Source organism: Pongo abelii, chromosome 7 (genome assembly GCF_028885655.2).
Source record: "Pongo abelii isolate AG06213 chromosome 7, NHGRI_mPonAbe1-v2.0_pri, whole genome shotgun sequence".
NCBI lineage: Eukaryota > Metazoa > Chordata > Mammalia > Primates > Hominidae > Pongo > Pongo abelii.
The window spans coordinates 89,729,635-89,746,099 of NC_071992.2; the positions used below are offsets into that span (position 1 = coordinate 89,729,635).

The 16,465-nt window shown below is 39.4% G+C and overlaps 1 protein-coding gene across 4 annotated transcripts in view; it reads left to right on the forward strand.

The window, feature by feature from the left end:
* Positions 1 to 16,465, forward strand: part of GDAP1 (ganglioside induced differentiation associated protein 1) — a 454,780-nt gene that overhangs the window by 232,309 nt on the left and 206,006 nt on the right. The window lies entirely within an intron of this gene.

The following is a 16,465-nucleotide window of genomic DNA, read 5'->3' on the forward strand; positions in this document are numbered from 1 at the left end:
TGGACTTTTTTTGGTTGGTAAGCTATTGATTATTGCCACAATTTCAGCTCCTGTTATTGGTCTATTCAGAGATTCAACTTCTTCCTGGTTTAGTCTTGGGAGGGTGTATGTGTTGAGGAATTTATCCATTTCTTCTAGATTTTCTAGTTTATTTGCATAGAGGTGTTTGTAATATTCTCTGATGGTAGTTTGTATTTCTGTGGGATTGGTGGTGATATCCCCTTTATCATTTTTTATTGCATCTATTTGATTCTTCTCTCTTTTTTTCTTTATTAATCTTGCTAGCGGTCTATCAATTTTGTTGATCCTTTCAAAAAACCAGCTCCTGGATTCATTTATTTTTTGAAGGGTTTTTTGTGTCTCTATTTCCTTCAGTTCTGCTCTGATTTTAGTTATTTCTTGCCTTCTGCTAGCTTTTGAATGTGTTTGCTCTTGCTTTTCTAGTTCTTTTAATTGTGATGTTAGGGTGTCAATTTTGGATCTTTCCTGCTTTCTCATGTGGGCATTTAATGCTATAAATTTCCCTCTACACACTGCTTTGGATGCATCCCAGAGATTCTGGTATGTTGTGTCTTGGTTCTCTTTGGTTTCAAAGAACATCTTTATTTCTGCCTTCATTTCGTTATGTACCCAGTAGTCATTCAGGAGCAGGTTGTTCAGTTTCCACGTAGTTGAGCGGTTTTGAGTGAGATTCTTAATCCTGAGTTCTAGCTTGATTGCACTGTGATCTGAGAGACAGTTTGTTACAATTTCTGTTCTTTTACATTTATTGAGGAGAGCTTTACTTCCAAGTATATGGTCAATTTTGGAATAGGTGTGGTGTGGTGCTGAAAAAAATGTATATTCTGTTGATTTGGGGTGGAGAGTTCTGTAGATGTCTATTAGGTCCGCTTGGTGCAGAGCTGAGTTCAATTCCTGGGTATCCTTGTTGACTTTCTGTCTCGTTGATCTGTCTAATGTTGATAGTGGGGTGTTAAAGTCTCCCATTATTAATGTGTGGGAGTCTAAGTCTCTTTGTAGGTCACTCAGGACTTGCTTTATGAATCTGGGTGCTCCTGTATTGGGTGCATATATATTTAGGATAGTTAGCTCTTCTTGTTGAATTAATCCCTTTACCATTATGTAATGGCCTTCTTTGTCTCTTTTGATCTTTGTTGGTTTAAAGTCTGTTTTATCAGAGACTAGGATTGCAACCCCTGCCTTTTTTTGTTTTCCATTTGCTTGGTAGATCTTCCTCCATCCTTTTATTTTGAGCCTATGTGTGTCTCTGCACGTGAGATGGGTTTCCTGAATACAGCACACTGATGGGTCTTGAGTCTTTATCCAGTTTGCCAGTCTGTGTCTTTTAATTGGAGCATTTAGTCCATTTACATTTAAAGTTAATATTGTTATGTGTGAATTTGATCCTGTCATTATGATGTTAGCTGGATATTTTGCTCGTTAGTTGATGCAGTCTCTTCCTAGTCTCGATGGTCTTTACATTTCGGTATGATTTTGCAGTGGCTGGTACCGGTTGTGCCTTTCCATGTTTAGCGCTTCCTTCAGGAGCTCTTTCAGGGCAGGCCTGGTGGTGACAAAATCTCTCAGCATTTGCTTGTCTGTAAAGTATTTTATTTCTCCTTCACTTATGAAGCTTAGTTTGGCAGGATATGAAATTCTGGGTTGAAAATTCTTTTCTTTAAGAATGTTGAATATTGGCCCCCACTCTCTTCTGGCTTGTAGGGTTTCTGCCGAGAGATCCGCTGTTAGTCTGATGGGCTTCCCTTTGATGGTAACCCGACCTTTCTCTCTGGCTGCCCTTAACATTTTTTCCTTCATTTCAACTTTGGTGAATCTGACAATTATGTGTCTTGGAGTTGCTCTTCTTGAGGAGTATCTTTGTGGCGTTCTCTGTATTTCCTGAATCTGAATGTTGGCCTGCCTTGCTAGATTGGGGAAGTTCTCCTGGATAATATCCTGCAGAGTGTTTTCCAACTTGTTTCCATTCTCCCCATCACTTTCAGGTACACCAATCAGACGTAGATTTGGTCTTTTCACATAGTCCCACATTTCTTGGAGGCTTTGCTCGTTTCTTTTTATTCTTTTTTCTCTAAACTTCCCTTCTCGCTTCATTTCATTCATTTCATCTTCCAGGGCTGATACCCTTTCTTCCATTTGATCGCATCGGCTCCTGAGGCTTCTGCATTCTTCACGTAGTTCTCGAGCCTTGGTTTTCAGCTCCATCAGCTCCTTTAAGCACTTCTCTGTATTGGTTATTCTAGTTATACATTCTTCTAAATTTTTTTCAAAGTTTTCGACTTCTTTGCCTTTGGTTTGAATATCCTCCCATAGCTCGGAGTAATTTGATCGTCTGAAGCCTTCTTCTCTCAGCTCGTCAAAGTCATTCTCCGTCCAGCTTTGTTCCGTTGCTGGTGAGGAACTGCGTTCCTTTGGAGGAGGAGAGGTACTCTGGTTTTTAGAGTTTCCAGTTTTTCTGCTCTGTTTTTTCCCCATCTTTGTGGTTTTATCTACTTTTGGTCTTTGATGATGGTGATGTACAGATGGGTTTTTGGTGTGGATGTCCTTTCTGTTAGTTTTCCTTCTAACAGACAAAACCCTCAGCTGCAGGTCTGTTGGAGTACCTGGCCTGCCGTGTGAGGTGTCAGTCTGCCCCTGCTGGGGGGTGCCTCCCAGTTAGGCTACTCGGGGGTCAGGGGTCAGGGACCCACTTGAGGAGGCAGTCAGCCGGTTCTCAGATCTCCAGCTGCGTGCTGGGAGAACCACTGCTCTCCTCACAGCTGTCAGACAGGGACATTTAAGTCTGCAGAGGTTACTGCTGTCTTTTTGTTTGTCTGTGTCCTGGCCCCAGCGGTGGAGCCTACAGAGACAGGCAGGCCTCCTTGAGCTGTGGTGGGCTCCACCCAGTTCAAGCTTCCAGGCTGCTTTGTTTACCTAAGCGAGCCTGGGCAATGGCGGGCGCCCCTCCCCCAGCCTCGCTGCCGACTTGCTGTTTGATCTCAGACTGCTGTGCTAGCAATCAGCGAGACTCCGTGGGCATAGGACCCTCTGAGCCAGGTGCGGGCTATACTCTCCTGGGGCACCGTTTCCTAAGCCCGTCGGAAAAGCACAGTATTCGGGTGGGAGTGGCCCGATTTTCCAGGTGCCGTCTGTCACCCCTGGAAGGGGAACTCCCTGACCCCTTGCGCTTCCCGAGTGAGGCAATGCCTCGCCCCTGCTTCGGCTGGCGCACGGTGCGCTCACCCACTGACCTGCGCCCACTGTCTGGCACTCCCTCGTGAGATGAACACGGTACCTCAGATGGAAATGCAGAAATCACCCGTCTTCTGCGTCGCTCACGCTGGGAGCTGTAGACCGGAGCTGTTCCTATTCAGCCATCTTGGCCCCAAATCTCATTTTGAATTGTAGTTCACATAATCCCCACAGGTTATGGAAGGGACCCGTTGAGAGGTAATTGAATCATGGTGGCAGTTACCGCAATGCTGTTCTTGTGACAGTGAGTGAGTTCTCACAAGATCTTATGGTTTTATAAGGGGCTTTTCCCGCTTTGCTTGGCACTTGGAAGATTGGAGGGAACGAAGATAACAATGTTCTAATATTTTTCTGAATTCTAAACAGAATCGCCAAATAGCTAGGGGCATATCCATTGTAAACCAAAGGAGGAATGTCTTCCACATTATTGTCTTAAGAACATTTCAGCTCTTAAGTTTCAATTTACGATTTAAGAGATTTTTCTCACTTTTCTTGCCTGAATCATGACATGGAATAGTTTTACTTTGTAATGATTACATACCTGAAATACAGGAAGACTCTAGAGAGTGCTAAAAACCATTAATATTGGTGAATTGAAATACCATCTCTGAATAGTTTAAAAGTGAATTCATTCTCTGCGTCTTTGTTCTGGAATTGTTTTAGAAGCTGCCCCCTAAAAAAGTAGTACCAATTAGAGCCACCTGTGCCCACTGTCACAGCTAGAGCTGGAAAAGGCCATTGATTGACCTTGACTAACGTAATGATTGGTGAGGAAGTCGGTCTGTTTCAAAATTGATTGAAATTCTGTTTGCTTCATAGCAACAGAACCTCCACACTGAAATATATTCATTTTCCTACTTGTTGCTGGTTTATATGTCAGTAATCAGAAGTTGACCCTTCTGCTCAAGGACTATTAAAATGGCTTTACATGAACTAGGCTAAGTGGCCCTACTCTGATCAAATGGTTTTATGTTTGGCAGAACTGGCTTTAGACTGATAATAAAATGCCAACACATTGGGTAGTGGGTTTATTATTTACTTTATAGTCAAATATATTCAAATATATTATTCTTTAAGAGAAGTGAAAATATAAGTCATCCTGTTTTCTTTACTACTCTACCTTTTATTTCTATTGAAAATACTTAGCTTACTTCTAGAAGTCTAAATGAAGTGCACAGTCAAAAGCATATAGCAGATGACATAAGTATTTTCCAAATATAATTTGTTTATCAGAATAAAAAAAGTAGATCTCATAGGGTTAGAGAGTAGAATAGTGGCTACCAGAGGCTGGGAAGGAAAGAAGGGAGAGAGGGATAAAGAGAAGTTGGTTAATGTGTACAAATATAGTTAGATACAAGAAATAAGTTCTAGTATTTAATAGTACAGTAGGGAAGTTATAGTTAACAATAATTTATTCTATAATTCAAAATAGCTAGAAGAATTGCAATATTCCTGACCTAAAGAAAACATAAATGTTTAAGGTCATGGATTTGCCAATTACCCTGATTTGATCATTACACATTGTATACAGATATCAACATACCACATGTACCCCCAAAATATGTACAATTAATTTAAAAAATTTAAAAAACCATTTATGGGGTAAGTGGAGTCTACCATTGAAACCGCCTTTGCAAAATTATAACTGAGGAAATTTTGACAGTGAAAGAAATCAGACCTAACCGACTCCATCTTGCTTCTAAACTTTAAGGCGTCCTTGCTCATCCCTGGGTGTAGGCCAAATTAACTCTGGGAAGGAATTCAGTTCATGGTTTGACTCTGAAACAAAACTGATAACAGCTCTTTCCTGAAGAGGCCCCCTTCTTGCCTGGGGACCTGTCTGCCTTGCAGGACTAACAAATTAGCTACAAGATTTGAAATTACAATATAGGGGTCATGCAGACTCTGGCTCCAAAAGTCCGAACCTCCCCAAATTGCTCCTGGGGATAACATCACTATTAGAAAACCTAAGATCAGTGCTTGAGATATTTTGCAGATCCTGTTCTCAATGGATCAGCAGACACCACCCAGACTGGTAATCTGGCTCAACTAGTTCTGCCATCCCATCCAGGAACAGAAGACAGCAAGGAAACCTCACTTCGTCCCCCTATGATTCTATCTCCAACCTGATCAGTCAGCACTCCCCACTTCCCAAGTCCCTACCCGCCAAATTACCTTTAAAAACTCTGATCCCCAAATGCGTGGGGAGACTGATTTGAGTAATAATAAACCTCTGGCCTCCTGCACAGCTGATCTGTGTGAATTACTCTTTCTCCATTGCAATTTCCCTGTGCTGGTAAATCGGTTCTGTCTAGGCAGCAGGCAAGGTAAACTCCTTGGGTGGTTACACCATTACATATTCTAAAGATATTACAAAATAATCTTATAATTAAACAGTTTTATGATGTCTTATTTCAGAAATAATCAGTATATCAGTACCTTTTATTGTCCAATATCTGAAAGCAGGAAGCACTGAGTGAGACATGGTTTGTCACTCACGTGCACAGTTTCTTTTATGGAGAGAACTGTTTTATTTGGAATAAAATTGATTTTTGTTGTTATTGGCTTGGGTAACTCAGTTCTTAGATTAGCAATTTATAGATGTGATTATTTGAGTACACAAATTTGCAATGCTGGTGAGGGGAAAATATTAGATATATTTATCAAAAAATATTACCTCTTATTTAAAACTCTTTCCCAGCTTCTGGAATTAGACATTATAGACATATTCCACATTTGTAGTTGTAAGACAGTTTATATTTTAAATATCCAGAAAAGACAATAGTAAGAAACATAAAAAAAAGGCTGTCTTTTCTTACAAGCAAATCATTTAGAAGATATTAGTACTGAACTCTTTTATGGAGAAATTAGGTCATTTTTGGCCCATTTGCACATATTGAGAATAACATTTTTTTTTAGTTTTTTTATTCAAGGACCTAATTTTTCCCCAAAGAGTATATAGCCTGTAAAAATGAAGCGTAATTCTATCTGTAACACTATCTTTTAAATATACCAAAAGATGAGAGGCCAGAGTTCTTATAAAATCTTTGACATTGCTGTTTAATCCTAACTTTAAAAAATGTTTTGTATTTTTTATAATAAATACTTTGTGAACACTGCCACTTTTTAATTAAAATAGTACAAATTACGGTTTAAAAAATAACTGATTATTTGATTAATAATGGACAATGAATAAATAACTTATTTTCAAAGGCAAGGGAAACATCTTGGGCCTAAGCTTAAGTAACTAAATTAAATAAACATCTTTATTTCCCCTGTATATCAGTGTCAGGTCCCTGACAAGTATTTGTCAGTCTACAGTTGTGAATTAGCTGGTAAACAGATGGATCAGACTGTTATCTTTTCACTGGTGCTAGTATCCACAATCATCTTGTCAAATTTAAGTGGACAAACAAGCTTCTGCTGCACATTTTGAACCAGTTATTTGGTTTACTTCCTACAGTTTAAATTCCCTGTATTCACTTCATTTTGACTTGTGCCAACCCCAAAACAATTGTCTCTCTCTTTTTTTTCTACTTCCAAATCTGGCTTATTTAGATAAAAGATTATTAACTTGAGATGATTACTTACATTTTAATCTTTAGTGTGGTGTCAAAGAATCCTAATGAAAGCAAACTTTAGACAATCTGAGCTGCTGGGTAGTTTGTAAGTAATCTAACTCACTATAGTGAGTTCATACTGTATACATCAGACAGATGCAGAGGGGTCAATTTATGTACACAAGTTCATATGGTTACTCGGTAGAGCTTGGAATAGAATCTAGGTATATGAACTCCTAAATTTCCCAAAGTATGGAAACCACACACACACTTGGTTTCCTGGAAATAAACTACAAACTAACACCTTGATTTCAGTTTGAATTGTGAAAATAATTTTACTCTTTCTGCAATTTCCAATTGTCAGATTTGGTCTGGCCACTTTCAGTGGATAAGCACTAAAGCAATTGGGTATTTTGTTGATACCGACACACAATATGCTCTCAAACTGCATTTTATTCTGGATATTTCAAATAGAAAACTAAATGCTTGATCATCTTGGGGGTGGAAGTTGTCCTTTGTCTCACATGTTAAAATATGTTACTGTTTGTAATTCACAGCTAAACCAGACAGCAGTATATTAGAAATAATTGGCAAGCAGATTGGACACTGGAAATAGCGAAAAAAAAGTTGGCATTTGCCGGAGAAAGCATATGCAAAAATCTTGCATCTCAGTCCTGGTAGTGGCTGCTGGATTCTGCTATGAGCAAATCAGTATCAGGGCCCTCTCTCTTTTTTTCTGAAAAGCTACACCAGTCTGGAAAACATTATAGAAGCAAGATAATTCTAAAGGAAAGAGGAAAAAGCAGAATAATTTCAAGTCAGCACTGTGTCTGAGACCTGATCTTTATAAGCACATTATAAAACATCAAAGCTAAAACTGAATAAATGGAAAAATGTGATACTTATTGGTATAGAAAAAATAAATTCTACAATATAAACTCTTCACATACACATAATGGATTCTACATTTAATTCTTTTTTGTAGCAATTAATAAGTTATAAAAAATTAAGGATTTTTAGCAATAGGCAAAATTAAGAAATAGATTCTGAATTATTTATAGGAAAAAAATTGACACAAGGTTTTAATTAATACCTGAAATCATGTTACTTGATGTCTTAATATGCTTGGTCTGAACAAAACAGAAGAAACAAATTTTCTCTGGAATATAAGTTTAATGAGGGCAGAGTGGCTTCAATTTCCTGATCAGGAGATTTGAGGCTAACTTTTGATGATTATTTAGTAATAAAAACTAGCAACTTATACAGAGTGCTTCACATACATTGTCTCACTTGATTTTCTCATAAGAATGAAGTAGGGCAGACATCATTAGCATTTTTACATAAGGAAACTGAGTTTTGGTAAAATTATACGACTCACAATGGGCAGAATCAAGATTCAAATCCAAGATCCCAGATTCTAAATTCTAGCTCTTTCACTCTATTGTATTGATTCAATGCATCTTTTTTCATGTGTAAAGTCATTACTGATCTTCTGCAAAATGCGGGGTCATCAAATCTTAAAGATGTCGTTATCAAAATCGACCTCCCCACTAATACACAGTTCTCTTCCACAGTGGCTATAGATGCTTGACAGGTTCAGGCAAGTGTAGTTTACTTGTTTATCTAACAGTCCATTCCATTAAACAGCTGTTCTTTTTAGAAAGCTATTTCTTAAGTAGAGTGAAATGTACCTCTTAGTAATATCTACTAATTGCTTCTAGTTTTGGTTTCTGGACCACTTTGGACAAAACTACTTACTTCCCAAATTATTACCTTTTAAATACCTAACACAACATTCTATTCCTTATTCCTTTGAGTCTTTTCTGGGCTAAATCCTCTAAGTTCTCCAAGTCTTTTTTTTTCTAAATGTGATGTAATTCTTCACATCGCTTATCTGTCTCAAGTTTGCCAGTTTCCATGTAAAATTGAATATCCAAAATTCATTAAACTACTCAGATGTTTCTTGACTAGTAAAGAATATAATGATTTTTTTTGGCCAAGATTCCAAAATTTAATTTTTATTTTGATTTATATTTTGGCTTTTATTGAACTTGGGGTTCAATAAAAATCTCAGGTTGATTTTTCATATAAAATATTACCAAACAAAGTTTCTAAACATTTATCTCTTGGGCTTCTTTTATTTTAGTTGCTTGAGATAATTTTGAATATTGTTTTTCCAGCCGTCTTCCACCCTGCCAAACTAAGGAACAGCTCCATATGTGATAAGCTATCTTCAGTGCCTTCATTCTAAGCATTGATAACAAAGCTGAATAGGAGTGAAACAAGGTCAGGGTCTTCTGACATCACAAGATTGGAGAGTTCAGTAACACTGAGCCCTTTCCCATTCTCTGGTACTTTTGTTCTCCAGATTTCTTTCTCGAGAAATCAAGAATGATGGAAATTGTTTAGTGCTCATTCCTCTCAGCTCTCATTGCATTTAGCAATTACCTTTTGCAGTGATCCTAAATACCTGTTTAACTCAGTTTTTCTCCCAGACTTTAGACACATAGCAGAGGACTGACCTAGAGTAGGAATCCAGTAAATATTTGCAGCTTTGTTTAATAAGATATGGCCTATTGGTGAACAATTTGGTCTTCTCTTTCCCTCTGAAATTCACCTACATGCTCTTCATACGTTAAATAAAAATGTTCAACATTGAACTTGTCATCTTCCTTTTGACCCCTCTCCTCCTCTTGGTCATACTGGTTCATGGCCCCGCCTTATCTCTGACGGCAGATTCTTACCAACATTTTGGTCTTTCTATTTCTCACATCCAACCAGCAGCTGCATTGCTCAATTTTGTTTCTACACATCTCCCATGCTGAACCCTTATTCTTTATTCTTGATGTCTCTATCTTGCTCAGTTCTTCATTTCCTTTTTCCTGGATTATGGCAAAACTATTATCTGCACTTGACATCACTTCTGCCTTACTCCCCACTGTCTCTTCCTGAGCACTGTTCTGATGGATTATGTCACATCATAATCACAGTCCACAGTGCCTATCCACTGATGTATTCCTCAGTCTGACACACCCCCACGAGTAGAACCTGTCTCTTTATTCCCCTTCATCGTTTCTTCCGCGTGCCCTTTGCTGTGGTCACCATCTGCCCTCTCAGATACTTTCTCAGCTCTGTATTTATCTTTTGCTTCTCTTCTGCTCCTTGAATGATTTTTCTCATTCTTGAAGGATTTATGTAGAGTGTGACACTTGGTTTTTGGCATGGATTTGTACAGATGGAGACTCATCTATGCATTTATTCAATTTATACTTGTTGTGGTTTGTGAGTTAGACCTGAGTTCTAAGGCCGCCTCACCACCAGCTAGCACTGCAATATCGGGCAATTTGATTAAACCCTTTAACATGAAATTTTCTTCACCTGAAAGTGGAGATGGTAATACACCCCTCACAGGGTTTGAGAGCTTTAGATGATGCACATGTTTCAGCACTTGGGTTGTGTTTACAGGTCAACAAATAGTAGAAATTATTTATATCATTGAGCTTTTTCTGTGTGACAGGCATTCTGCAAAGAGCTAAGGAGATGAATAAGAAAAAGTATTTGTTTCTGAAAAATTCAAGGCAACATAACTATGTTAAATATAATGTAATTTTGGAGGCTTTAAAAGTGAGGTAGCTTTTTTTAAGTATAGGCATGGAAAAAGATATTCGAGTCACATTTTTTTAGTGAAAAAAGCCAGTTGCAAATAGTATGCATTGCACAAATCCACTGTGAACATTTTACATATTACTATTTGCATATAATAAATATGGAAAAATTCCTGTTCAACTTTGAGTAATGCTCATCTCAGAAGCGGATAGTGATGGCAGTGGTAAGATTATTTGGACTTTTAATGTGCTAAGTATGTCTACATTTATATACACATGTGTTTTTAAAGACTGAGCACGTACGAAGTTTATAAACAGAAATAATGACAATTATGTAAACAAAATAAAATAAGGTACTCAAGTGCAAACATACACCAGACATTCAATAGGGGTACAAGTTAGGAAAATAGATACCATAACTAGAAGAGAGGAAGGGTGTGCTCTAGTCACCAAATCCTTACTTTCTTTATAGGTTTTCATCCCTTGGTCTCTGCCCCGTTTCTTTTAATTAAATTTTATTTATTTATTTATTTATTTTTCCTTTCAACTTTTATTTTAGGTTCAAGGGGTATATGTGTAGGTATGTTACATGGGTAAATTGTGTGTCCCGGGGCTTTGGTATACAGATTATTTCATCACCCAGGTAATAAGCATAGTACCTGATAGGTAGTTTTTTGATTCTCAGTCTCCTCCCACCTTCAGGCAGGCCCTGGTGTCTGTTGTTCCATTTTCAGTGCCCACACGTACTCAATGTTTGGCTTCTACTTTAAGTGAGAGCATGTAGTATTTGGTTTTCTGTTCCTTTGTTAATTTGCTTAGGATAATGTCCTCTAGCTGCATCCATGTTCCTGCAAAGGGATATGATTTTTTTTTATATCCACATAGTATTCCATGGTGTATATGTACCACATTTTTTTATGAAGTCCACTGTTGATGGACCTCTAGGTTGATTTCATGTCTTTGCTATGTGAATAGTTCTTCCATGTTTCTCTGTTCCCAGATTCCTTCTTTGAAAGTATGCCTAAGACCCCAGTTCCTCTAAGACTAGAGATATGTGTTGCTCTCCAAAAAGTATTTGTATCCTGGCTCTGAACTCAAACCTAGTAGCTGAGGTGCAACTATCTGCATCAAGATATTCCCAACTATAACCTCCACTGGGACCTCCGCCTGTTAGTTCTCTTAAACTCTATGTTCTGGCCTGGGCCATTTGTTAAGACTTTGTTTTTTCACATGCTGAAAACTCAGACACCACCACCTGCTCTGTGGGCTGCCTCTCCCCTTCCTTGCTCTGTGGATTTCCTGTTTCCAATCCCTGAGGATTGGTCCACTAATAGCCAGTGCCATCCTGGGGTATTAATTAATTTATTTCAGTCATATATTATAGTGAAAACGTGGACTTTGAAACAGATCTGAGTTTGAAAGGCAGGATACTTTATGAATTATGTGAACTTGGAATTTTTTCCCTCTATTTTGTCATCTGTCATTGATTATGTCAATATATATTATTATTATTATTATTATTTTTGAGACAGAGTCTCTCTCTGTCACCCAGGCTGGAGTACAGTGGCGAGATCTCGGCTCTCTGCAACCTCTGCCTCCTGGGTTCAAGTGATTCTCCTTCCTCAGCCTCCTGAGTAGCTGGGATTACAGGTGCCCACCATCACGCCTGGCTAATTTTTGTATTTTTAGTAGAGAAGGGGTTTCCCCATGTTGGCCAGCATGGTCTCAAACTCCTGACCTCAGGTGATCCACCCACCCTGGCTTCCCAAAGTGCTGGGATTACAGGTGTGAGCCACCATGCCCGGCCGTCAATATATATTATTAAGTACATTGCTAAGTTCTATAGGCTCACCGTTGAAATAGAAATAAACTTTCTCCTATTGAGCTCATGATCTGCTGCAGGATACAGAGGAGTGAACTTAAAAATATAAAGAGGGCTGTATAAAGAGGGCTGTGATAGTAGCAGTATGGGGTATCCTGGCAGAAAGAAGTGAGCCACTGAACCCAGATTTGGGGTTGTCTTGAGAGAGTGAAGCCCCAGCTGAGACCTAACGGTAGAGAGGAGATTAGCTATCAAGGGGGATGACAGGAGTAGGGTGGGGACAAGACAGTCTAGGCAGATGGAGTAGCTTAGGAAAAGGTCTAGAGACAAAAGGAACATGGCATTTTTCTAGAACTGATGGCTTGTGGAGCCTGTGTATAAAGGGAGTGGGACTAATAAGCTGTATCACCCAGGGCCTGGTCAGTGGTTTGAGGGGTTTAGGATTTATCTTACAGAAAAACAAAGCAAAAAAAACTAGGAAGCATTTGAAGGAATTTAAGTAAGGAAGCCATATTAGTCTGTTCTAGCACTGCTATAAAGAAATCCTGGGACTGGGTAATTTATAAAGAAAAGAAGTTTAATTGGCCCATGGTTCCACAGCTGTATAGGAAGCATGATGCAGGTATCTGCTCAGCTTCTGGGGACACCTCAGGAAACTTACAATCTTGGGAGAAGGCAAAACAGGAGCTGGTGCTTCACATGAATGGAGCATGAGGAAAGTGAGAGAGGTGCTACACTTTTTCCTTTTTTTTGAGATGGAGTTCTGCTCTTGTCACCCAGGCTAGTGTGCGATGGCACGATCTCCACTCACTGCAACCTCCGCCTCCCAGGTTCAAGCGATTCTCCAGCCTCAGCCCCCTGAGTATCTGGGATTACAGGTGCCTGGCTAATTTTTGTATTTTTATTAGAGATAGGGTTTCACCAGGTTGCCCAGGCTGCTCTCGAACTCCTGACCTCAGGTGATCCACCCGCCTTGGTCTCCCAAAGTGCTGGGATTACAGGCATGAGCCACTGTACCCGGCCAGTGCTATACACTTTTAAACAACTAGATCTCACGAGAACTCACTATCATGATGACAGCCCCAAGGGGGGTTGTGTTAAACCATGAGAAATGACCCCCACTAATATGGACAGGAGGCAGAGAAATACTGAGTAGATGAAAATCTCCAGGCCCCACCCTCGAGCCTGGAGACCCACAGCCTTAAGTGGGAACAGCTGTTTCTGTTTTTGTGCCCAAAAAATTGCATTTTGGCCTGCGGTGCCCCCCATCCTTTACCCACATGAAGTCCGAGCCCAGGCTCCTGAAGCAGATGAGGAGACAAAGACGAACAGTGGAATGCCGTGGCAGAGAAAGGGAGAAGAGAAGGAACGTCTGAACACCAAGAGGAGCTCAGCTTGGGGGTGGTTGTAGAGTTCGGCCATGGATGACCAAAACTCCAGGGGAAGATCATCTTCCCACTCCATCCCTCTTCCAGCTCCCCATCCATATCACTGAGAACCACCTCCACTACTCAGTAAAACCCTGCATTCATCCTTCAAGCTCACGTGTGACCCAATTCTTCTGGGATGCTGGGCAAAAGCTCAGGATAAAGAAAGCTGTCACACTGGCCCTCCTCCCTTGTGAAAAGGCAGAGGGTCCATTGAACTGGTTAACACTTAAGCTGTCAGTGGATGGCAAGGCTAAAGGAGCATTGTAACACTGGGGTTGCAGGCACCCACCCCTAGACACTATCGCAGAGTCAGAGCCCAAAGCACTCGCCCCAACTCCTGCATCTGCCCATCTGCATGCTCCCTCTCCCGTCAGGGGTTTGAGCATTGGTAACTAAACATGTGAGCCACACCCCTGTCACACATCCTGTGAGGGGGATCAGGGAACTCTCCCGTTTCACCATGATCCAGCCATCTCCAACCAATCCCAAGCTCCAACATTGGGGTTTACAATTTGACATGAGAGTTGAGTGGGGCCACAGATCCAAACCATATCAGGAGCAAAAGGGTAAGGTTTTCACCTTAGAAATGTTTCTTTGAATGCCATATAGAGAATGGGTAGGGGACTAGAAGCTGTGAGAAAATTTGGAGGTAGCTGCAGTATGCTAGGATTCATGGAAGCAGAATCTGCAAGCACTCACAGAAAATAATATTTTTAATCGCAGAGATTTCATAGGTGTACGTGGAAATATTGATCTTAGGAGCCACACTTGTTGCCTCTTGATTATTTACAGGCACTTCTGGAGGCATATGTGCTTCAAGCCTAAGTACAACTAGTCAAAATAAACTGGACTGTTGAAAGACTTTTTATATAACTATGTTAGGTTGTTCAATTCAGGACTCAGCACAGATGTCAGAACTTTTATTGTAATTAGTTTGTTGTCAATAATCGTGTGTACTATTGAGCATGAAATGAGAAATTGTGGCACATTAAAAAAACAAAGCTATATAAATGAATAATCTAACAAGGCTGGCAAAAAATGATCAGTGTGGAGCTGCTTTAATCAGAGATCCTTTAGGATCAGCACATTGTAAGAAATTGGTTCTCACAATGTTTCTCCATTCTAATTAATTAATGTCTTTTTAACTCACTAATTTGCATAAGAATCTCCCTTTGTTGAGTAGTAAACAGAATGAAGTTGCAGCCTTCATGTGCCCAACATGTGTAGGAATTACTTACAGTGATGGATGATGTTGTAAAAAAAGTTTCTTTTAGTTTGTTTTGCCCACTGGAAGAATCTATTATCTTTTGAAGATAATAGATATTTTATGGTTTTAATTTTGAACAACACTCTTAAAGGAAGATAATTGCCAACTACCTTGCCTTTAAAGGGGAAAAAAGATGAGAGCTTTGCTCAAAACAATATTGTGAAATACTTAGCTTAGACAATGAAGGACTTTTTTTTGAGGCTTTGGGAGTAGTTTTAGGGTTGTTGTCACATGACTGACATCACATGATCATGTCGATGAAGAAAGCAGATTAACTTTATATTCTGTAAGAAATAGGACTGGTAACAATTTGTTGAAATTGAAGGGGCGGTGGTTTTTTATAGAGCATGTGACAATCATAGCAGCCTAAGGAGGATGTGACTTACGAGTTTCCTTTTTGTTTAAACCAGGAGTTTCCAAGGGAGAGAATACAGTCAGAGTTCTCAGTTTCTGTTTCCAGTTGGGCCAGTAAAGACCCTTCCTCATCCCTCTTTTCCACTTATCACTAGAGACAGAAACTAAAAACCTAAAACAAAACAAAACAAAACAGAAAACAACAACAACAAAATAAGGTGAGCTGGAGAAGTTTGGTTTAATCATTAAGTTATTCAACAGATATGATTGTTGTATTTCAATTGTGTAGGTTGTATTCTTTACAAGGGAGCTTGACCAAGAGGGGTTGCTCTATTGGCCAAGCCGGGTATCTTGGCTGAGAACCACAGTTGCCAGTTACTGTTTTGGGTGCTTAGAATACATCAATGAACAAAAGAGTGAAAAACCCTTGCTGTAGTATAAGAAGATGAACCCCAGACACAACTGGTAAATTATGTAGTTTGTTAGAAGTTGATCAGTGCTATGAAATAAATTAAAGCATGAGTACAGTGTGGGACATTACCATTTTAAATAGGATTGTGAGGGTTGGCCTCATTGAGAAAGTGACTTTTCATGAGAAATTTTAAGGCAGCATGTGAATGAGCCTTAAAGGAGTGTGATTATGGGACCTGAGTCACTTGACAGACAGCTACACTCTCTGCAGCTGTAACCTAGGAAGCAGTGACCCTTGTTCTTCTAATGATAGATTAGCCTTTTCTTTACCTACAGTGTTCTTTAAAATGTTGTAAAAGAATACAGGGTGCAAGAGAAGAAGACTCTTCGCTCTTCACTGTTAATATATTTATTATAGATTAGCTTCACTCTTACCTCTCTTACACAAAGACCTTATCATTATTAAACTGTTACAGAAAAGCGGTCTGGATCCAGACCCCAAGAGAGGGTTCTTGGATCTCCCACAAGAAATAATTCAGGGCAAGTCCATAGAGTAAAGTGAAAGCGAGTTTATTAGGAAAGTAAAGGAATAAAAGAATGGCTATTGCCCATTTTTGTGGTTATTTCTTGATGATATGTTAAACAATGGGTGCATCATTCATGCCTCTCCTTTTTAGACCCTATAGGATATCTTCCTGACATTGCATGGCATTTGTAAACTGTCATGATGCTGATGGGAATGTATCAGTGAGGACAACTGGAGGTCA